At 44.6% G+C, this 22966-nt stretch overlaps 1 protein-coding gene across 7 annotated transcripts in view; it reads right to left on the reverse strand.

Annotated features, from left to right (window-relative positions):
• Positions 1–22966, reverse strand: part of sulf1 (sulfatase 1) — a 369948-nt gene that overhangs the window by 237344 nt on the left and 109638 nt on the right. For 5 of the 7 annotated variants that reach the window (XM_078540361.1, XM_078540370.1, XM_078540369.1 and 2 more), the window contains exon 3: positions 14126–14193. The exons of the other annotated variants lie outside the window; for them this stretch is intronic. The gene's annotated coding sequence lies outside the window, so the exon portion shown is untranslated. The remainder of the gene's footprint in view (positions 1–14125; positions 14194–22966) is intronic. 7 annotated transcript variants of the gene reach the window in all.

Genomic DNA, 22966 nt, shown 5'->3' on the forward strand with positions numbered 1-22966 from the left:
TGCAACTTCGGGAAGAGGAAACATTGTTGGTATGAAGCCGACCCGCTCCATGCCAGCCCACCACACAGCACTAATGTAATGCAGGCAATCTGAATTGGGCAATGTGGGACTTCTGTCCCTCGCTGGAGAGGAAGTCCTGCCCTCAGGAGCTTCTAGCAGCTCCATCAGCCCTGGCATTGCTAAGAGTGCATTAGTGGGTGTTGCCGGGACTGCAACCAGGAACAAGAAGAAGACCCATGGATTCCGGAGCCATGAGCCATCTTCTTGGACAGGGTGCATTTGGGCAGTTGAGGGAGGGGGCAGCGGGATGAGGGTGGTGTGTTTCAGAGCAGACAGGTAGGAAGAAAGAGGGGGGCTTCTATCTGAGGGGGGCTGCCCCCAAAGCAGAAAGGGCACCCCCCCCGAAAACAGCAATCGTCCCCCCCCGACTTTCCTCCTGCCGTTTGAAAACTATTTTAAAAAAAGCAGCCTGCCCACTCCTGTCCGACTGCCCATGCCAACCATTTGAAGATGTTGTCAGTTTATTGTCGGGGTCAATTGGCTTGTTAACAAGCTCAATTGACCCCTAATTATTTATTTAAATATTGCGGGCAGGCTGCCGATTTCAGCGCCCGCCTACCCCCCATATTATGGGAGTGAGCTCGGGGGTGGGCGGGAATGGGGTGAAGTGGGCAACCACCCTATTTTATGTGCCCCTGCTGAAAACATGCCTGTTGGGAGCACTTAAAATACAGACCTTTGTCTCAGTTTTTTTTTAATATTAGGCCCTCTAGCCCTCACCACTCACATCCCCCCCTGCCATTCCGCCCACTCCCCTTGCCCATACATGCCAACCCATGCTGCCCACCTAGCCCAAATGGCCTTTCATACCCTCCATGCCAACCCATGTCCCCCACCCACCACCCTTTGCCCTTACACCCTCCATGCCAGCTCACCCAGTATCCACCGCAGGAAGACCTCAGAAGCCATGCTGACATGAAACAAAATAAAGTTCTAAATATCTGCTACAGAGTTCACCATATAAAAAACAGTCCCATTCATGAAAGTCCATTAAATACATTTAATACCCCTCAGGTACTTAAATCCTTATAAAAACAAACATTTGTATTCATAAGCCCACATCAAAGACAGCTAATTCTTTAATAACCTTTTCGAACTGATAAACTGTAAAATTACAACCTCCCACTGTGATAATAATAGGTTATGGAAAGCAGCCAACCATTAATAATGCTAAAATGATAGCATGTAGGGTCAAGTCAACAAAGCGCTATTGAAACGGCGAGAACAGTTTTTATCAACACACACACAAGCAGTCAGTTGTTTGTTCAATTATTAAAGAGCTCGCCATTTACATAATTTGACAGCTTGACAATTCTACAGACCTTATTTGTCCTTCAGGATCATTTATGACGTCTCTAAAGATTTGTAACTCTCATACTGCGAGGAAAAGCCCTTGCTCCAGTGAAAATGAGGTCTGTTTGAACTCAAATTTAATTCAAATGGCCCTTCTGAGTTCAGATTTCTCATGTGTGGGGGTCACGTCCCACCCTATTTCCCCCACATCCAGCAAAAATAGGGTCTGTCAGAAATCGGTGCGAGACTTCTGAATCTGGGTCCCACCCGCTATTTTTAAAGTTTCCCGTAAAGTTTCCCGGGGTCTCTGCAACTCCATGAAAATCCAGCTATAAGATCTATTGTGGTATATCTGATGAGTTGATGCTCTTTTTGGGATCATGAATGCTGCTAACTTGCATTTTATTTATTTTACCAATTCTTCTGCATTTGTTGTCCATCCCTACTTGCCTTGAGAAGGTGGTGCTGAGCTGCCTTCTTGAGCCACTGCAGTCCTTGTGGTGAAGGCAATCCTACAATTCTATTAGGTAGGGAGCTCCAGAATTGTATCCAGTGACAATGATGGAATGGCAATATATATTCAAGTTGGGATGGTATGTGACTTGACAGAGGCCTTGGAGGTTCCCATGGGGATGCTTGTCCTTGCCCTTCCAGGTGGTGGAATTTTCAGGTTTGGGAGGTACTGCCGAAGAAACTTTGGTGAATTGTTGCAGTGTATCCTGTAGATAGTACATGCTAATGGCAATGGTGGAGGGTGTGGGTATTTAAGCCAGTGGATGGGGTGCTAACCAAGTAGACTGCTTTTTGCGGCCCTGCCTTCAGCTCCCTAGGCCCCAAGCTCTGGCATTTGCTCCCTAAATCTCCTCGCATCTCTATCTCTCTTTCTTCATTTAAGTAGCTCATTGAAACCAATGCCATTCACCAGGCTTTTGGTCACCTGTGCTAATACCTCATGCAGTTTGATGTCAAATTTTGTTTGCTAACTTTCCTTTGAAGCACCTGGGACATTTTACTGCATTAAGGATGCTATATAAATCCAAGTTATTGTTTGTTGATGAGCTAAAGATGCTACCCCGAAAAATTCCTGTAGTTCTGGGGCTGTGACAAGCATGGCATTTCCTTTTCTGTCAGTTATGACTCCAGCTATTGGAAGGGTTATACTTTAACTACCACTGACCAGATTTACTTGGGCTCCTCGGCACCATAATTCAGTCAAAAACAGCTTTGAGGTAGAAGGCAACTACTGTCACCTTTCTTCTTGCACATAATTCTTACATTCCTATCTAAATCAAAGCTGCAATGAGGTCTGAAGCTAAATAGATCTGGAGCCAGAGCTAAACATTGATGAGCAGGCTATTGGTTAAGTAGGTGTTGCTTGAAGGTATTAATGATGACTCCTTCCATGTCTTTACTGATAATTGAGAGGAAGCTGAGAAGGCTACAATGGGCAGATTGGGTTTGTATTACACCTTGCCAAGTAGATTCCAGTTTTATAGCTGTACAGTTTGGCTAGGAGGATGGTTGGTTCTGGTGCACAGGTTTTTCTGCACGATTGTCAGGATGTTGTTTGGGTTCACAGCCTTCTCCGTCTCCAGTGTACTCGGTTGCTTCGTAATAACACGTGCAATGAGCTGAATTGATTGGACTCTTATATTGAGGTTGGCGGTGACCTTAGAAGGAGGCTAAGTAAAATCATCCATTTGGTACTTTGGTTAAAGCCATTCATAAACACTTCACTCTTGTATTTTTTTATTGATTCATGGAATATGGGCATCATTGGCTAGACCAGCATTTGTTACCCATCCCTAAATGCCCTTGAGAAATTGCAGGCGAGTCACCTTCTTGAACCGCTGCAGCCCTCTTGCACTCTTGCTGGAACTCGCTATGGTTGAAAGTGTGGTTGTTCAAGAAACCTCCTCACCTTGTTGGTTGCTTGGTTGACTGGTGGAGCTACAGGGGTTTGTTTTGACCCCCTGATTGTGGGACCACTGATCAATGATTGACATACAAATAGTCCTGTAGTAGTATCTTTATCGAATTTGTACCTCATTCTTAAGTACTGTTAAGTGCTGTTCCTGCCATGTTCCTCTACTGTCTCCACTGAAATAGGGTTGGCCTCCTGGTTTGATGGTGATCACAGAATGGAGGGTGTGCTTTGCCATAAAGACATAAATTATAGTGGTATGCTATTTTGTTGCTGTTGATGGCCCACAATGTTTTGGGCTGCTCAGTTTGTCCTTACTTAGCATGGTGATAATGCTTCATTACATAATGATGGATATCTTCATGGTGAAGAACAAGACTTTGTCATCACAAGGACTGTTTGGTGATCACTTCTGTTAATGTTATCATGGACACTTGTCTGCAACAGATCGTTTGAGGTGGAGGAGATCAAGTAGATTCCTTCCATGTGTTGATTTGGTCTGACACTACTGTGTCAATCTCGGTGGTACACACTAAAATTCCTGTCCCCTTTTTTCACTAGTTGCTTCTTCTAAGTGATGTTCAACACAGTCATCAGTTAAGGGAAGATAATAGAGGTGATCAACAGGTTTCTTTGGCTTTGTGTGATCTGAAGCCATAGACTTCACAGTGTCCAGAGCAAATGTTGCAGGCCCCCCCCAGACTATTCCCACTTGATTGTAAATACTGTTCCCTTACCTCTGTTGGGTTTAATCTGAGGTGAGACAAGACCAATGTCCCCTTTAAAATGTAGTTGCTGCGCATACACCATTTATTTCAGTTTGTGTTTCCTTTGAATTTTTTTCTGGATGGTTGTACGCACATATTATTTATCATAGAGCAAGGCCTGTGCTGTACATTTCAGGACATAAATGAAGCAGTTATTTTTTTCTAACAATCCAGAAACTTTCATTGTTATTTTCCTGATGGCAGCTCATAAATTACAGGGCTGAATTTTCTGGCTGGCGGGGGTGGCGGAGCGGGAGCGGGTGCAGCCCCGATCGCCACCTGCGATTGGGTCCGTGCTGCCATTATACGTGGGCAGGCCAATTAAGGCCCACCCAGCGTGAATTGCGGCTCCCGAGGACAGTGGGTGAGGGCGGGTGGCGGCGGGTCTGCAATGTCCGCCGGGTCCAATGGCGACCTGGCGGCCTGTGTTAAGAAGTTGCTGCAGCCTGTCAAAGGTTGTGAATCATGGCCAGTGGAAGGGCTCCCCAGAGTGCTGCTGCTGAGCAGGCCAGGCAGGAGGGTATGGCAGGGGGGCACTGTGCCCCTCGTTTTTCGGACGATTGCCTTGCTGCCCTCCTCGAGGAGGTGGCAGCATGGCAGGAGGTCCTCGTACCCCAGGACGGGAGGAGGAGGCCCCCCCCCACATGACCAAACGCGCCTGGGAGGAGGTGGCGGAGATCGCAAGCTCCTGCGACGTGGTGCGGCGCACCTGGGTCCAGTGTCGCAAGCACTTCAATGACCTGTTGCACTTGGGAAGGGTGATTACCATGTTGGCATTGGTCACTTAACCCAGCAGGTAGGCTTTCCCTCCTGGTGCCCACCCCCCTCTCAAGTCTTTGTGTAGTGACTGCATTGAATCATTGGTGGCATGTGTCCTTCGCTAGGTGGGCCAGCAGATATTGCCCATGTCGAGGTCACCCTGAGATGGTAGTGAAGAGATGGGTTCTACCCTCGCAGGAAGTGGCACACTGTGACCCACATTACTGTTTTGGAGGCAACCTGGAGGGACTGCACCTAGGTGCAGTGCTGGAACTCCAGGATATGTCAAAGTCAGGGTGATGACATGCTGGGAGGGGAGCTTCAAGGTGGCGTGGCACCGATCGATCTGCTGTCCTCTGTGCTACACGTGCTTTTGCCTCCTTGCTATGGAAAGTTAGACCGTGTGGTGCCTAATGTGATGTAGGCAGCATTTGGCCAAGGGGGTGGGCGAGTGGGGTAGGCCTAGCATCTTTGTGTGAGTTTTCGGCAGCAGCGGGGTGAGGAGACACTGGAGCCCTGCAATGTCCCACTCTGGTTGGGATGGGCCATCCGCAAAGAGAGTCCAGGTACAATTAGCACAAATCAATGCTCTTCTCTCCTTTTCAGGAGAAGAATGCACATAATGCCGCCGAGCGGGTGAGGACTGGCGGCGGGCCGGCACAGTTAGCGATTCTCAGCCACTTCAAGCAGGAGGCCCTAGATCTGGAGAGGTGCCATGCACTCAGGTCCACCAGTGTTAGTGAGGCTGGGGTGCCCCGGGCAGGTGTGTTTGCCCAGCAGTGAGGTCACCATTGTTCTCCCAACAGCCATGGCAGTGCTGAATGTTCAGTGATTGAAGTTTGCAACATGGCTTGACCAGTGCTTATGGAAGGATGTGCACATAACGATCTGGAGGATAGGGATGCACATTGACACTGTCGCCACGTTAACTGGTCCAATGTCCTTGTTCTTCCTTTCAGCATCATCGGAGCAGGGCCAGGAGGAGGAGCAGCAGATGCCCCCTCTCACACCTGAGGGCCCTGAAGTCTCATCAGCGTCACGCTATCTCTGCCAGGCAGGCACCAGTGCAGATACTAGCACCTCGGTGGAAATTAGAACATCGGCTAGTGTCCCGGGGCACAGCGGTGAGGGCACTTCACAGTCGCTGGAGGAGCTGGCAGAGACAGAGAGTGCCCATGGTGCCAGCAGTTGGAGGACTGCAGGGCACCAGACACACGCTCAGTCGGTGCCTGATGATGTGCCTCTGGAGTCGTCTGCGACGCAGCGGGGACAGGAAATGTGGCCGGGTGTGCAGGAGCATCTGGGGGAGATGCATGAGGCTATGCTTGGCTTCGTCTATGTGGTGGAGGAGTCTACGCGGTCTATCGACGAAGCCATGAGCCTCATGGCCGAGCGCCATGGACCCTCCATGGAGAGAGTGGCGACTTTCGTGGAGAGGCTCCTCCAGGAGACCCATCAGGTCCTCCTGGGGATGCGCTCTGACCTGCAAGCCCTCACATCAACATTGACTTCAGCTGGTCAATGCCAGTGTGGGAGATGGCCTGGGCAACAAGTTTCCCAGCTCGGTGCCCATCCATCCACAGTGAGCAGGAAGATCCGAAGCGGACTCCTCTCAGGGCACTCTGGATGAGGGCAGCAGCTCCTCCGCCCCATCTGCCAGTGACTGTTGTATCTGATGAGGCTGCGAAGACTGGGGAGATGCCAGTAGTGGCACTGACTGCTCCCTCCCAGGCGGAGCCAGCACAGACTCCACTGGCCAGGGGACAACCGCCAAGGTCATCAAGGCCAACAAGACAGCAGAGTCAGCAGGCTGTCCCCAATGCCAGTGCCAGCAAGAGGGTGGGGGCTCCACTTGTACCACTCGGAAACGTAAGTTAAAGGCATCATGAACACAAGAGAGGCTGGTCACGGGTGATTTTCTGTTCATTTATGTTTGGTTTATATGTCTGCTGGTGTGGATATCAATGCCAGTAATGGTAATGTCATTATGCATTCACTGTGACAATAATATTAAATTTGCTTTGGTTCTGATGGCCTGAGTATGCTTCACCCTTTTTCTTTCTGGCGCAGGGTACGCCAGTATGTAATGCTGGATGTGAGTGGTGGATACTTTATTGCACAAGCATTGAGTGGAATTTGGGTGCAAATGAAAGGGTCATCTCAGACATCCAGGATGGAGGTGGCAGCCCTGGCATGAGGTGGAAGCAGATGTTTGGCAGCCTAACTGAAGGAGCGTTGGATCAAGGCGTCCCTGGTGTCCCTACCTCCCTGGAGGTTACCGAGGTCTGCCTCCACACCCTCAGCATTCTCCTCACTGTGCTCCTCTTCTGACTCATTACTGGATTCATCATCTGTGGCCTGTGCAGCTGTGTCCTCTCCCTCCAGTGGGTGCACCCTTGCCAGTACCATATTGTGGAGAGTGCAGCATGCAACCACTACCAGTGACATGTGCTCTGGGAGGTCTTGTCGTGTACCCCCTGAGCGGTTCAGGCATTGGAAGTGCATCTTGAGAAGACCTATGGTCCTCTATACCACCGTCCTTGTGAAGTCATGACTCGTATTGTAATGCTTCGCTGCCTCTGTTCTTAGGTAGTGGAGAGGTGTCATGAGCACCTCTTCAACAGAAAGCCCTTGTCACTCAGCAGCCATCCATTCAGTCGGGCTGGAGTACTGAAGAGCCTCGGCACCTGGGCGTGTCTCAGAATGAATGCATCATGGAAGCTGCAAGGTCAAGGGTACCTTGCACAGACTTGCAGAGTCTGCATCCTGTGGTCGCACACTACCTGCACGTTCATGGAGTGGAAGCCCTTCCTGTTGATGAAGGCACCCAGCTGACCCACTGGCACCTTGTTGGCCACATCTTGTGCAGTAGGTTGCATCCTGGATGCGGGGGAACCCCACAATTGCTGCAAACCCTCTGGCTCACTCAGCCTGGCTGGCCTTGTCCGTATGGTAAAGAATAAAGGTCAGTACTCACCTCTACAGTGCTTCTGTCACCAGTTTGATGCAACTGTGGACAGCGGATTGGGAGACTCCACACAGATCCCCCAATGGCCCCTGGAAAGAGTCGGGGGCATAGAAGTTGAGGGCCACCGTGACCTTCAGAGCCACTGGCATGGGGTGTCCACCCACACAGTCAGAGCTAATCTCAGGTCCAATGATCTAACAAATGGAGGTCACGCTCTCCCTTGAGAGGCGGAGCCTCCTTTGGCATTGCATCTCAGGCATATTGAGGTAGCTGCGTCGCCACCTGTAAACCCTGGCAGCAGGATAGTGGCGTCTTCTGTGGCCCCTTCCGCCTTGGACTACCTGCTGGCCCTGTGCTCCTTGTGCCTGCACCTCTCCTTCCACAGGTCCTTCTTCTGGGTTGCATTGGGACACCTGGCCTCCTCTCCCTTCAGCCCTTCTCTTCCTCCTCAGAGGAGGTGCCACCAGCAGAGACCACGATCCAATTATCAGGGTAATGGAAAGCTGTCTGATACCTGGAAGGGTCCACACAGTCTGAATCCTCTGGGGTCCTTGCAGACACCAATTAAGTCCTGAAATGAAGCCGGGAAATGCTAAGAATGAAGCCCCAAACAGAGAAGAAGTTGCCAAATACCAATAAGCAACCAGCAGCAAACTATTACCAAAACTCCTCACCACTCACACTGCCAATGCCACTGACCCTTTTTATCCCGCACTTGGATAAAGTTTTTGAAATTGTTGGCTGCCCACCTGTCCATTTTGCCTGTGCGACAAGGGCGAAATCACACAGGCAACGTAAAATGCATGGCCTTAACTGGCCTCGTAATTGATGGCGGGCACGGCTTCGACTGCCGCCTGCCGACCGAAGTATCGCACGAGTGCGTGATGACGTCAGGACGTTCACTCGACATCATCGCGTGCTTATTTACGCTCGAGCGTGTCAGGCGCACACCCGCACACCGAGCGAAAATTTCTGGCCATGACCTCCCAATTAGTACTCCATCACCATAGTCGCTTTTTTTCAATTCTTTCATGGTATGTGGGCATCGCTGGCATTTGTTGCCTATCCCTAATTGCCCTTGAACTGAGTGGCTTGCTAGGTCACTTCAGAGAGCACTTAAGAGTCACATGTAGGCCAGATCAGGTGAGGATGTCAGGTTTCCTTCCCTATTAATGAACCAGCTGGTATTTACAATGATCAATGATAGTTTCATAAGATAAAGGCAAAATACTGCATATGCTGGAAATCTGAGACAAAAACAAAAAATGCTGGAAAAACTCAGCAGGTCTGACAGCATCTGTGGAGAGAAAGACAGAGGTCACGTTTCGAGTCCGTATGACTCTTCTTCAGAGCTAATGAGAAGTAGAAATGTGGTGAAATGTATACTGTTTAAGGGGGATGGAACAGGTGAAGCCAGATAGAAGGCCAGTGATAGATGGAGGCAAAGGAGAGATTGCAAAAGATGTCATAAACAAAAGGTCAAAGGGGTGTTATTGGTGGTGATACTGGCTAAAGGAGGTGCTAATGGTGACATTAAGAATAGAAAGCAAAATGTGATAATGGCCGGACCAGGGTAAGAACTCTGGAAAGAACAACATGGGCAAGTGACAGATGGCCCTAGTGGGGGTGGGGTAGGAGGAGGGGACGGTGGCAGGAAAAAAAATCAAAAATATGCTAAAAGCTGGGGATAAAACAATGAATAACAATGGAAATAAAATTTAAAAATAATAATAAAAATAAGTGGAAACAAAATAAAAATGTAAAAATATAAATTAATATTGAAAAAAGGGGATCAAAAAGGGGCGAGGATGGAAGAGAGAGTTCATGGTCTGAAGTTGTCGAATTCAATGTTAAGTCCGGAAGGCTGTAAAGTGCCAAATCGGAAGATGAGATGCTGTTCCTCCAGCTTGCGTTGAGCTTCACTGAAACATTGCAGCAGGCCAAGGACGGACCTTTGGACGGACAGGAAGGTGTGGGTTACGCTTGTGAACAGACTGAAAGAGTTCCGCAAAGCGGTCACCCAGTCTGCATTTGGTCTCTCCAATGTAGAGGAAACCGCATTGGGAGCAGCAGATGCAGTAGACTAAATTGAGGGAAGTGCAAGTGAAGCGCTGCTTCACTTGAAAGGAGTGTCTGGGCCCTTGGACGGTGAGGAGGGGTGAACTAAAGGGGCAGGTGTTGCACCTTCTGTGATTGCATGGAAAAGTGCCGTGGGAGGGGGTTGAGGTGTTGGGGGTGATGGAGGAGTGGACCAGGGTATCCCGGAGCGAATGGTTCCTAAGAAATGCTGACAGGGGGGTGTGAAGGGAAGATGTGTTTGGCGGTGGCATCAAACTGGAGTTGGCAGAAATGGCGGAGGATGATCCTTTGAATGTGGAGGCTGTGGGGTGAAAAGCGAGAACAAGGGGGATCCTATCATGGTTCTGGGAGGGAGAGGAAGGTGTGAGGGCAGAGGCGCGGGAGGTGGGTCAGTCACAGTTGAGGGCCCAGTCAACCACTGTGGGTAGGAAACCTCAGTTAAGGAAGAAGGAAGACATGTCAGAGGAACTGTTTTTGAAAGTGGCATTATCGGAACAGATGCGATGGAGGTGAAGGAACTGAGAGAATGGATGGAGTCCTTACAGGAAGCAGGATGTGAGGAGCTGTAGTCGAGGTAGCTGTGGGAGTCGATGGGCTTGTAATGGACATTGGTGGACAGTCTATCACCTGAAATTGAGACAGAGAGTTCAAGGAAGGGAAGGGAAGTGTTGGAGATGGACCTTGTGAAAGTGATGGAGGGGTGGAGATTGGAAGCAAAATTGATAAATTTTTCCAGGTCCAGACGAGAGCATGAAGCAGCACTGAAATAGTCATCAATGTACTGAAAAAAGAGTTGTGAGCGGGTGCCTGAGTAGGACTGGAACATGGAATGTTTCACACACCCCATACAGAGACAGGCATAACTGATAGTTTCATGGTCATCATTACAGAAGCTAGGTTTCAATTCCAGTTTTTAAAAACTATTTGCATTTAGATTCAACCAGCTGCTGTGGTGGGATTTGAACTCTTGTCCCCAGAGCATTAGCCTAGACCTCTGGATTACCAGTTCAGTAACATTGCCACCACAACACCATCTTTCCAGTGTAGCCATTTTTCCTTTCATGTAATGATCTGAGTTCAGAATTCAAATGGCACAATTAGCTCTAATTATCAAGTGCCACTGTATTGCAATTTACACACATTATTGGACTAACCTATTATAGCATGCACTCCATTACAAACTACAGCAAGAATTAACAATAATATCTGTAAAGTAAATATATTAAACACAGAAAAGAAAACATCCTTTAATGCCTTGCATTACTTTACTGAGAATAGAGAAATAACATATGGAAGATTTATGAAATCCTTACTGATACTGTGAAAAATAAAGACAGAGGTCAAGAAAGGGGAGTGTCAGAGATGGACCATGTGAAGGCGAGAGAGGGGTGGAAATTGGAAGCAAAATTGATGAATTTTTCCAGTTCCGGATGAGAGCAGGAAGCTGCAACGGTACAATCATCGATGTACTGGAAAAAGAGTTGTGGGAGCAGGCCTGGGTAGGACTGGAACAAGGAATGTTCCACATACCCCACAAAAAGACTGGCATAACTGGAGCCCATGAGGGTACCCATTGCCATACCTTTTATTTGGAGGAAGTGAGACAAGTTAAAGGAGAAAATTGTTCAGTGAACACCTCCATTCTCCAAGGATGGTCTGAGGGCTCTCTGCTTCTTCCTTAAACAGATACCTGAACAATCCCCATCCACCACCACCCTCCTCCGCCTGGATGACCTTGTTCTCTCAATGAATAATTTCTCCTTTAACTTGTCTCACTTTGTCCAAATAAAAGGTGTGGCTATGGGTACCTGCACAGGCCCTAGTTATGCCAGTCTTTTTGTGGGCTATGTGAAACATTCCTTGCTCCAGTCCTACTCAGGCCCACTCCCAGTACATTTTTCCAGTGCATTGATGATTGTACCAGTGCCGTTTCCTGCTCTCGTCTGGAACTGGAAAAATTAATCAATTTTGCTTCCAATTTCCACCCCTCTCTCACCATCACATGGTCCATATTCGACACTTCCCTTCCTAGACTGTCTACCACTATTCATTACAAGCCCAGTGACTCCCACAGCTACTTTATGACACATACTAGATTTATTTAAACTATTTTCCTTACATGGCGATTTTGCAGGCCCGACACACAGCACAAAAAGTACCTCTGACAAGTGCAAAATTGGCAGTTTCACCTAGAGATACCACAGATGGAAAATGTCACATTGGCAAAGTGAGAAGTGTTCTTCTGTGGTTGTTGTTGAAGAGCAAGTGATTTTATTCTGCATTTAACTGTGGTACACCAGTTTTGGGAGCGCCTCATGCTCAGACTGGAGGCTGGATTTTCCTCTGCTATCCCACCCTTTACTCATAAATGATAGCAGGAAGGAACCCCAGCAGGAACCCTGCTGTCTCCATCACCCAAGGTGGTAGTAGTCCCTCATGTAGTGGTATTAAGCAACCTAAATTGCAGGATGGAGGGAGAAGGCCGAGTAGTGGCCCCTTCTCCCTCCACATCAGTCCAATGCACATACTTTTTTCGGCCCCGGTCTCAGCACTTCCAAGATTTTGCAGCTTGTAGGAGGTTCTTACCCCTCATAACAAATGATCCCAGATCCAGCAAAATGGGTTGGGGGTTACAGCAAGGCCATAGTGATTTGTTGAAGGCCTGCCCAACTTGCTACTAAGGGGAAATTCCGTCCAGAATGTCAAAAATGGGAAATGCTAAATTTCCCACCCTGAAGAAACCTTTACTGAGGAGCACAAAAACTCACCAAATTCAAATAATAACAGAGCAGAATGCAAACTGATGAAGGACCTTGACTTTTTTGGGAGTACAGGTAAGCTACCTCTTTCAAATAACTGTGCATAATTTGCAGACTTTATATTACTCGGAAACAACATCGAGTCACCTCATTAAAGTAAATTACTGAATGTACGGTATATGGTCTAGTCCATGTGTCTGCTGCGCACGCTGCCTCATTCCTCAGCTTCTGTCACAGGCAAATGATGAGATATGTATTAATACTGTTTATTATTACTAAGCATGCACTGAAAATTAAAGCAGAATGCTCCTTCCCCGAACCTCACCCCCTGGGTATCTCTCAATCAAGGGAACTAATTCGAAAAGCAATTAGTGCTTTAGGCATTTTAAACCCTATATTAGAAACCCTATATTGTCCTGTCTTTCTGAAGTTTATGATAATTAATAACATTGTCTCTTTCAGCAAATATTTATTGATGGACATGATACAGCAAAGGAACAGTTCCCAATTATGGTTAAACACCTCCATGGGAGGCTTTTGTGCAAACAAGAAGAATACAGTGAAATAAGAAAAGTCCTTATCGGCTTGTTTTCAGCTTTCCATGAGCTGAAAGGATTGTTTTTGTTTCTAATATGTGCATAACAATGATATGCTATCACACTGCAGATTGCTATTTACTGATTCTGCTGGAAAGAACATGTGAATGCTTGGTGAGTACAGAATTCAGTCTAGGGGATTATCTTAATTATTCTAGACAGAGGGCGTCAGTGGTTACAGGAGGCAGACAGAAAAGTGAAGTAGGGACCACAACCAGATCAGCCATGATCTTAGTGAATGGCAGAGCAGGCTCAAAGGGCTGAATGGCCTTTTCCTGCTCCTAAGTCCTATGTAAGATCTGAACATTTGGTTATATTGCCCTCTCTGTTGCCCTCTATATTGGGAGGTGTAAATAAAGTTAGCTCAATATTCCTTCCTGAGTTCTCTGCCCAAAGGCAGGTCCTTGGCAATTATTTGCTGAACCATGGCAAAGTGCCATGATTTTGTTACTAGGGGTATGGCACAGAGGCAAGCCCTGAATCTACCGCAGCTGGAATGAGGATTGAACCCCAGGCTATTGATGTTAATACAATCCATATGCTAGCCGTCCAGTCAACTGAGCTAACCAGTTCCCTCTATTAATGCAAAACATAACAGAAAGATGGTGACAAGGCTAGGGTAGAATTCATTTTTACATTTCTTTTGAGACTGAAGAATGTTATGTCATATTTTTGGAACTTCTAAAGTTGATTTTGATGCTGTTTGAGTAATTTGAAAGGTTGCTTATGTGCATATCATATTCAGCTACATGGTGAGTCTGCATGGTACGTAATTGAAAAATTGCACTGGAGGCATATTTGGAGACAATGGGGGAAATTCAGCCCTAACAAAGAGGACTGGTGTAACTACAAAAAAGGTTACACATTTATCTGAAAGCAAATAGAATAGGAAATTAGGATAAAGAACATGTGTTCCTCACCATGCTGGGGCCAGATGCTTTCGAAGTGGTGTCCAGCCAATGTTGCCTGCAAGATCCCAGTACGATGTCTATTCTGAAATTAATAAAATCTGGACTCATATTCTGGCACGACTAAAATTGAATCACAGAATGACAGAAATGTTACAGCACAGAAGCTGGCCATTTGACCCATGGCGTCTGCTCCAGCTCTCCGAATGAGATTTCATTGAATGAGAGTTGCATTTTGTGAAAGGAAGCAATTGCCAAGTGAGGCTATTGCAGATTACAATCTCAAATTAAAGAAACTCTTGTCATGAAAAGATATTAATATCTATAATGTTACTGGAAATTATTTTTAAATTGGACTTGTAGTAGGGTCTGTATCTATGTGTGTGTCTCAATTGGATTAAAACCAGCTGGTCTGGATGCTTTGATGTATAGTAGTTTTGAGATGTTAATTAGATAAACGTAAGTTAGTTAAAAGGTAAAGTGCAATTTGCATTTTTAAATAAACCATTCAAAAGAATGGGTAAAATCTTGCACCTAGCTGGGAGATGCCAAGCAATGTGTTTATATTATTAATAAAATTGGAGGAATGAAAGGATTATTGTTAGGAGAGGTGAAATTTAAAAAGCTAGTAATACAATGGAAAATTTACATTCAAAGGGAAAGCTAGGTATTAACAGAAGGGAGTTTGTGTGTGTCAGTCAGAGGTATTTAAGATCAAACCAGCCTGTAAGCCTAGGACTGTGTATGCAAAGGAAACAAGATGAAAGGAACCCCATTTTGAGCTTGTATGGTCAATTGTGCTTTGCCTGGTGTCTGTTTAAAGTCTATGGGTTATTGTTGCATTGGTGAAGATTTACGCGGGAGTGATTAATTTGGGGATTTGTTTAAAAGCTATTATGGTAGTAATTTGTAGACATGTGTATGTGTTTAAATTTGTTGTTAATTTAATAAATGTTTAATTTAGTTTTATATAAAAAGCCTCTTGAGGCTTGGTGGTTTTATTCCTGAATTCAGAGCTGCATCTCAACATACCAATTGAAAATATAGGCTATGACAATTGTTCAAGTTTCCCTCTGGGAATTAAACAACTCAGCCTTTACCAACTGCTATGTCATAACACTCTCTTGTCACCACGGGATGGCACAAACTTAGAAATCAATCTTAGATGCATGTTTGTAGAAGGACAATAAAATCCAGGCCAAGCTTTTGAACAAAGGCAATAAGCTGGTGTGGAATGAGGCCTGTGATGAGGTCACAGCCATGGAAATGGCAGAAAGAGTTAGTTACTAATTGCAAGGCAGTTTTTTTCCTGAGCCGGCAGGGGAGGTCCATTGGATTTCAACGAGATCCAGGCCACAGCAGCCAAGTTCACAGACTCAGTGTCAGAAATGTAGATGCTACCATTACCATGGTAGCCACCAACCATTTAAATACCCACATTTCCAGTCAAAGTGCTATGCCTCTGGGAAAGTCGGCCATATCCCAACAGCATGTAATAGAGGAGATAGTAATGCTCCAGGTCGTGATAAAACTCCAGATTGCAGACATACACCTGATTGAGGTCTTGATAAGTCTAAAGCTAGTTCAGGATACTGGAAATCCTTGAAAGCACGTATAAAAGATGTGCAAACAGAAGTCGAAGTTACCGAGCAGAAAGATCAAGAGTTGTACTCAGTCAGAGAGCAAGAGAAACAGCACATGGAAGATGGGAGTAGTAGGGCTGAAGATAAAATTCCAGTGTCCAAAGTAGAAATGAAAGTCGGAGATTCACAACTTACTTTCATTGCTGATATAGCTGCAGCAGTGTCCGTTATCTCACAAGGATCCCTAAGAATCCCTAATCCACCTTTACTTGTGCAAAACTGGTGTGAAACTGACTAGTTATTCCAATAACAGTGTTCCAGCACTCGGTCAATTTAGCGTTAGGATGGAACGTGATGATACATCCTATGACTTGCCATTGGTAGTAGGTGGAGAAAACAAGGTCTTCCTGATGGGAAGGAATTGGCTTAAGAAAATATGGCTAGACTGAGCTGAGTTATTTACAGTAGGGATCAGTAAGAATACAGCTGACATTGAGAAATTGCTAAGAGAGCACAAAGTGGTCTTTGAGCAAAGAGAACCAAATGATCAAATTCGGCAACACAAGGCCAAAGATAAGATAAAGGACAATGTACAGCTGACATTTTACAAGGTTAGGCCAGGGTATGCCCCATTGGAAGTAGTAAGTTAAGAGCTGAAAAGATAAGAAAGAACAGAGGCAATTAAGAAGGTGAAGAGCAGTGTATGGGTCGCACCCATTATGGTAGTTCAAAAAGCAGACAGTTCCATTCGGATTTGTGGAGATTATAAGCAAACGTTAAATAAAAGTGATCAAGAATGATACTTAACCACTGCCTACCAGTGAAGATTTGTTTTCTAATTTAGCCAATGGAAAGGGGTTCAGTAAAAGAGATTTGTCAAACACGTATTCTCAACTGACAAAAACAAGGAATTGCTTACCATTCATACACACAAATGATTGTATCAGTATGAAATCCTATCATTTGGGATGTCTACTGCTTCTGCAGTGTGTCACTGATCAGGTACTAAGTAGGATGAAAGGAGTATACTGCTTCTGGAGAAGGCTAACAAGAGATTTGATAGAGATGTTCAAAATCATGAGGGGGCTGGACAGAGTAGATAGGGAGAAACTGTTCCCACTCGTAAAAGGATCAAGAGTGAGAGGGCACAGATTTAAAATGATTTGCAGAAGAAGAAAATGCGATGTGTGAAACAACTTTTTCACACAACGGATGGTTCGGGTCTGGGTGTTGTGGAGCCAGGTTCAACTGAGGCATTCAAGAGGGCATTAGATAATTATTTAAATAGAAACAATGTGCAGGGTTACGGGGAAACCGTGCAAGTTCACCTTGCAAGTTAGTGTTTAAACATGCTCCTGGGACAATGTTTAGTTTACTTAAGACTGACATCAATAGCAAAGTAAGAGAAAAGCAAGAAAAAGTGAAGATGAGTCATGATACATGAGGCATGAAACTTAGAGAGGTTAGTGCTGGTTAGAAAGTTATGCTGAAAAATCACCATGGTGATAAGGAGAAGTATGTAATTGGCGTTTTTGTAATGAGACTAGGTGTTTTCACATATCTAGTGAACTCTGGAGAGAAACTCCATCAGTGTCATGTAGATAATTTGCTTGAAAGACAAAATCTGACAAAGGGAGAGCTGGAGAAATCTCTGATCAATTAAATTCCTCCTCCAGCCCTAAGTGAAAGCCAGAAAGAAAGTGTAAGTCATAAAAAAACTGAACATTTGCTGGTATTACAGAATTCACCGGGAGAGCGAAGTGAGCCAGGGTCTTTGATTAAGACAAATCAATCAATGTCACAGTCCCAACCATTAAATGAAGTTGATAGTCAAAGTCAAAGTTCAGATCTGACACAGTCAGAGATGCTGAGAGAGCAGAGGCAAGCTGATGGAAATGGAAGGTGATACGCAGTCAGAAAAAGAAAGAAGTCAAATAGGTTAATTAATTGGTGGAAGGAAGAAGAAAAAAAAATGTTCTTCTCATTACTTCTGAACAAATGATATTTTTGTTAAACACATTGTGTTAAGGATAAAAATATTTTTACATGTAAATTCCTCAGTCAGAATTGTTCATATGTGTTTTAGTTGTGATTACAGTAAAAACAAGTATGCAACCCAAACTGTTAATTTTTCAGTTTTTGCTGATGTTGGTTTAGTCATATTGTATTCTGGGAACTTCTGTCCATGTACCATTTTACATTTTAGTGGTATAAGTTTTATTTGAAGTGGGGAGGGATTTTGCAAGATCTGAGCAGTTTATTATGTCACTCTCTCTGTTGGGAAGGTATAAATAAAGTTAATTCAATAATGGCTGCCTGCAGCTAAGCATGTGTTAGTCTCACTCAGTGCAATGCACAACAATTATAATGACCACCTGTTAATGGGTTCAGCAATGTTGCACCCATTTTTATACCAGGGATGGAATGGTTCCCTTAAAGCTGAGAATAGACTAAATGCATGTTCATTAGAGCACAGTGGCACACAGACCAGAACATTTTAAACTGTGCTGATCAAACTAGTTGATCTCAGCCAGAGCTATCCACTTACCCATGCTAGGAAGCACATATGTGTGAATGTTTGTTAAGACAGGAATGAACTTAGGAAATTCCAGCTTTGGTCAAAAAGTCTGCCAATGCTCACAATAAAGAATCACACACACAAATAATGGCATTTGGTTAATGTACTGGAGGATGCTGGTGCCCATGACACCATGCCCTGACATGAGTCAGTGCCTCCAAATGATCAGGGAAGAAAAATCAAACAAAAATGGAAAACATTTAATGCTCCATGCCTCTCTAAAAGTCAGACCTTTAATTCCTTTAGGATTCTTTTCCTGGGTTCCTGACAGCAATGCTCAAGAACATACATACGAACATACGAATTAGGAGCAGGAGTAGGCCACTCGACCCTTCAAGCTTGCTCTGCCATTCAATAAGATCATGGCTGATCTTACATGACTGTAACCCCCTGCCTACCCCCGATAACCTTTCACCCCTTGTTAATCAAGAATCTATCTAGCTCTGCCTTAAAAATATTCAAAGACCCTGCTTCCACTGACTTTCAAGGAAGAGAGTTCCAAAGACTCACAACCCTCCAAGAGAAAAAATTTCTCCTCATCTCTGTCTTAAATGAGCGACCCCTTATTTTTAAACCATGACCCCTAGTTCTAGATTCTCCCACAAGGAGAAACATCCACTTCACATCCATTCTGTCAAGACCCCTCAGGATCTTAAAGGTTTCGATCAAGTCACCTCTTACTCTTCTAAATTCCAGTGGATACAACCTTTCCTCATAAGACAACCTGCCCATTCCAGGTATTAATCTAGTATACCTTCTCTGAACTGCTTCTCACGCATTTACATCCTTCCTTAAATAAGGAGACCAAGACAGTACACAGTACTGCAGATGTGGTCTCACCAGTGCCCTGTATAAGTGAAGCATAACTTCCCTATTTTCGTGTTCAATTCCCTGCACAATAAACAATAACCTTCTATTAGTTTTCCTAATTACTTGCTGTACCTGCATGCTAACCTTTTTATGATTCATGCACTATGACATCCAGATCCCTTTGCATCTCAGAGCTCTGCAATCTCTCAACATTTAGATAATATGCTTCCTTTTTTAGTTTTACTGCCAAAATGGACAATTTCATATTTGCCCACATTATACTCCACTTGTCAGGTCTTTGCCCACTGATTTACCCTATCTATGTCACTTTGTAGCCTCCTCACAACTTACTTTCCTACCTGTCTTTGTGTCGTCAGCAAATTTAGCGACCATACCATCTGTCCCTTCATCCAAGTCATTTACCTAAATTATAAAAAATTTAGGCCCCAGCACTGATCCTTGTGGCACATCACTTGTCACATCCTGCCAACCAGAAAAAGACCCATTTATGGCTACCCTCAGTTTCCTGTTAGCTAGCCAATCTTCTATATTAGCCCCTACTCTATGAGGTTTTATTTTCTGCAATAACCTTTAATGTGGCACTTTATCAAATGCCTTCTGGAAGTTTAAGTACAGCAGATCCACTGGTTCCCGTTTACCCACAGCACACGTGACTCCTTCAAAGAACTCCAATAAATTTCACAAAACCATGCTGACTTTGCCAGATTGCCTTAAACTTTTCTAAGTGCCCTTCTATAACATCTTTAATAATAGTTTCTAGCATTTCCCCTATGACAGATGTTAAGCTAACTGGCCTGCAGTTTCCTGCTTTCTGTCTCCCTCCCTTTCTGAATTACTATTTTCCAATCTAATGGAACATTACTCAAATCTAGGGAACTTTGGAAAATTAAAATCAACACATCAACTATTACACTAGTCACTTCTTTTAAGACGCAAAGATGAAGTCAATCAGGATCTGGAGACTTGTCAGCCCGTAGCTCCAACAATTTGCTCAATACCACTTCTCTGGTGATTGTAATTTTCCTGAGTTCCTCCCTTCCTTCCATTTCCTGATTTACAGCTATTTCTGGGATGCTACTTGTTTCCTCCATAGTGAAATCTGTTCACTTCATCTGCCATTTCCTTACTTTCCATTATTAATTCTCCAGACTCACTTTCTATAGTACCAACGCTCCCTTTGTTAACTCTTTTCTTATTTAAATATCAAAAGGAACTCTTAGTATCTGTCTTGATATCTCAAGTTAGCTTCCTCTTGTACTTTAATTTTTCCCTCCTTATAAATCTTTATGTCATTCTTTGCTGTTTTTTATATTCTGTCCAATCTTCTAACCTCCACCCATCTTTGCGCAATTATATGCTTTTTCTTTAAGTTTGATACTGTCTTTAACTCTTTTAGTTAACCACGGATGGTGGGTTCTCCCCTTGGAAGTTTTCTTTCTCATTGGAATGTATCTATTCTGCAAATTCTGAAATATCCCTTTAAAAGTCTGCCACTGCATCTCTATGGCCCTATCCCTTAACCTCATTTGCCAGTTCACTCAAGCTAGCTCTGCTTTCATGTCCTCATAATTGCCCTTATTTAAGTTTAAATTAATATTCTTGGACCCACCCTTCTCTCCCTCAAACTGAATGTAAAATTCAATCATATTATGATCGCTGCTACCGAGGGGTGCTCTCACTATGAGGTTATCAATTAATCCTATCTCCTTGCACAGTACCAGGTCTAGTATCGCCTGCTCTCTGGTTGGCTCCAGAATGTGCTGTTCCAAGAAACTATCCCAAAAGCATTCTATGAACTAGGCTCCCTTTGCCCATATGATTTTTCCAGTCTATCTGTAGATTAAAATCCCCCATGATTATCACTGTACCTTTCTGACAAGCTCCCATTATCTCTTCCTTTATACTCTGTGCTACCATGTAGTTACAATTAGGGAGCCTGTAGATCACTCCCATAAGTGAATTTTTGCCTTTATTGTTTCTCATCTCAACCCAAACTGCTTCTACATCCTGATTTCCTGAACTTAGGTCATCCCTCTTTAATGTGCTAATACCATCATTAATTAACAGAACCATTCCTCCACCTTTTCCTAACTTCCTGTCCTTCCTAAATGTCACATACCCTTCAACATTCAGGTCCCAATCTATGTCATCCCACAGCCATGTTTCTGTAATGGCTATCAGATCACACTTACTTATTTCTATTTGCATTATCAGCTCATCTGTTTTGTTTTGAATGCTACATGCATTTACAGAGCCTTTAATTTTGTCCTTTTATTATTTTTGTAATATCTGGCCTTATCTGCTGATTTACTATTAGATTTATGCTCTCTGTCCCTTTCTGACATTCTGTTTATTATTTCTCATATTAATACCTGTCTCTTTTGCCTTATCTCTACCCTTTTGTTTACCACATCGTCCCAAATTTGATACCTTGCCCTCTTTATTTAGTTTAAAGCCCTCTCCACTTCCCTAGTTATGCAGCTCACTAGAACACCAGCCCCAGCACGGTTCAGGTGTAGACCATTCCAACGGTACAACCCCCACTTTCCCCAATTCTGGTGTTAGTTCCCCACAAACTGGAACTCACTTCTCCCACACCAATTTTTGAGCCACGCATTTATTTCTCTAATCTTATTTGCCCGATGCCAATTTGCAAGTGGCTCAGGTAATAATCCAGAGATTATTACATTTGAGGTTCTGCTTCTTAATTTGGTGCCTAGCTCCTCATACTGCCTATGTAGAACCTCCTTCCTTGTCCTGTCTATGTCATTGTTACCTACATGGATCACGACAACTGGATCTCCGCCCTCCCACTGTAAGTTCCTCTCTAGCCCTCAGCAAATGTCCCGAACCCTGGCACCGGGCAGGCAACAAAGCCTTCTGGATACTCACTCTTTGCTACAGAAAACAAGATCAATCCTCCTCACTATACTGTCCCCTACTACTACTACATTCCTTTTTGCTCCTCCCACTTGAATGGTTTCCTTTACCACAGTGCCTTGGTCAGTCAGCTCATCCACCCTGCAGCCCCACTCCCATCCAAACAAGCTGAGAGAACCTAAAACCTGTTGGACAATTGTAGAGGTTGAAACTTCTGCACTCCTGGCCTCTGGGTCCCCCTACCTGCCTCATTTACATTCACAGCCTCCTTTCCCTGGCCACCTTCAAAATCAGAAGGGGTGTGCCTACCTCCTGGTACAAAGCGTCTGGGTAACTCTCCTCCTCCCTGATATAATACAGCATCTGCAGCTCAGCCTCCAGCTCAATGACTCTGAGCTAAAGCTCCTCAAGGCGCAGACACTTACTGCAGACGTGTTTGCCTGGATTGCACTGGCATCCAGGAGCTCCCACATGCTGCAGCCATAACACATCACCTTTCCTGTCACCTTTATGTGCTTTAAGTAATTACTTAATTATTTTATTCAATTGTTTATTTTCTTTTATGTATTTTACAAATCTTATCACAAATTCCTGTATTATTCTTTACCTTAGGAATAGAATAGACTTATCCACTTACCAGATACTTATCAAACAGCTAGATTCTTCTCTTTACCCACTTACCCACCTACTCACTTACCCACATTATCCACTTACCCACATACCCATCTTACTCACATTACCATCTTACCCACCTGCCAACCTTACCCATTTATCCACCTACCTACCTATCCACCCCACCACTCACCCATTTACTCATCCATTTACAAATGTTCAGACTGGACATTTAAATTTGCCATATGGCAGCTAGTGCCATAAAAGGGGGGCTTGTGTTGTCTATCCCCAACTCCACTTCAATAGAGTTCTCCGATGGACGCTACTGACTCCCAACTACTGATGAAAACTATAGTTTCTAAAATGCCA

The sequence above is a fragment of the Cetorhinus maximus genome, chromosome 4 (assembly GCF_964194155.1).
Source record: "Cetorhinus maximus chromosome 4, sCetMax3.hap1.1, whole genome shotgun sequence".
Taxonomy (NCBI): Eukaryota; Metazoa; Chordata; class Chondrichthyes; order Lamniformes; family Cetorhinidae; genus Cetorhinus; species Cetorhinus maximus.